General features: G+C 45.7%; 1 protein-coding gene across 1 annotated transcript in view; it reads left to right on the top strand.

The window, feature by feature from the left end:
• The window catches only part of chmp6b (charged multivesicular body protein 6b), a 5193-nt gene that overhangs the window by 1234 nt on the left and 3057 nt on the right, over positions 1-902 (top strand). The window lies entirely within an intron of this gene.

The raw sequence follows: 902 nt of genomic DNA, 5'->3' as shown, positions 1-902 counted from the left end.
AGGAAGCTGTCTTTTGACAGGAAGCTGTCTTTTGACAGGAAGCTGTCCTTTGACAGGAAGCTGTCTTTTGACAGGAAGCTGTCCTTTGACAGGAAGCTGTCATTTGACAGGAAGCTGTCTTTTGACAGGAAGCTGTCCTTTGACAGGAAGCTGTCTTTTGACAGGAAGCTGTCTTTTGACAGGAAGCTATCATTTGACAGGAAGCTGTCTTTTGACAGGAAGCTGTCCTTTGACAGGAAGCTGTCCTTTGACAGGAAGCTGTCATTTGACAGGAAGCTGTCCTTTGACAGGAAGCTGTCTTTTGACAGGAAGCTGTCTTTTGACAGGAAGCTATCATTTGACAGGAAGCTGTTCTTTGACAGGAAGCTGTCCTTTGACAGGAAGCTGTCTTTTGACAGGAAGCTGTCATTTGACAGGAAGCTGTCTTTTGACAGGAAGCTGTCTTTTGACAGGAAGCTGTCATTTGACAGGAAGCTGTCATTGGACAGGAAGCTGTCTTTTGACAGGAAACAGCCGTGTGAAAACAATGCCTTTGATATGATGTTATTGTTAAACGTGTTCAAATAAAGCCAGGAAGATTTGGACCAGGGACCTCCAGAAGATTAAATCATAAAGGTGGGAGGCAGCAGCTGAGGTGGAGAACAAAATAAAATGCCCAGAAAACCGTTTCCACATTGAGACACAAAAACAGGCTGATTTTCTTCAACCAGCTGCCCAAAATTCTTCTGCACAGCTCGATGCTCACTCAGCTCTCAGTGAGACGCAGCAGAGGGTATTTTCATTTTAGCAATTGGATGGAAAGTCTCTGAACAGTCGCAGATGTTATCGACGCTCTGGCTGTAGCAGGATGTTAGTGACGCTCTGGCTGTAGCAGGATGTTAGTGACGCTCTGGCTGCAGCAG

This window comes from Nematolebias whitei, chromosome 17 (assembly GCF_014905685.2).
Source record: "Nematolebias whitei isolate Nwh7 chromosome 17, NemWhi1, whole genome shotgun sequence".
Taxonomy (NCBI): Eukaryota; Metazoa; Chordata; class Actinopteri; order Cyprinodontiformes; family Rivulidae; genus Nematolebias; species Nematolebias whitei.
Note: the sequence above shows the minus strand (reverse complement) of the source record. Positions and strands in the feature narration are given on the sequence as shown.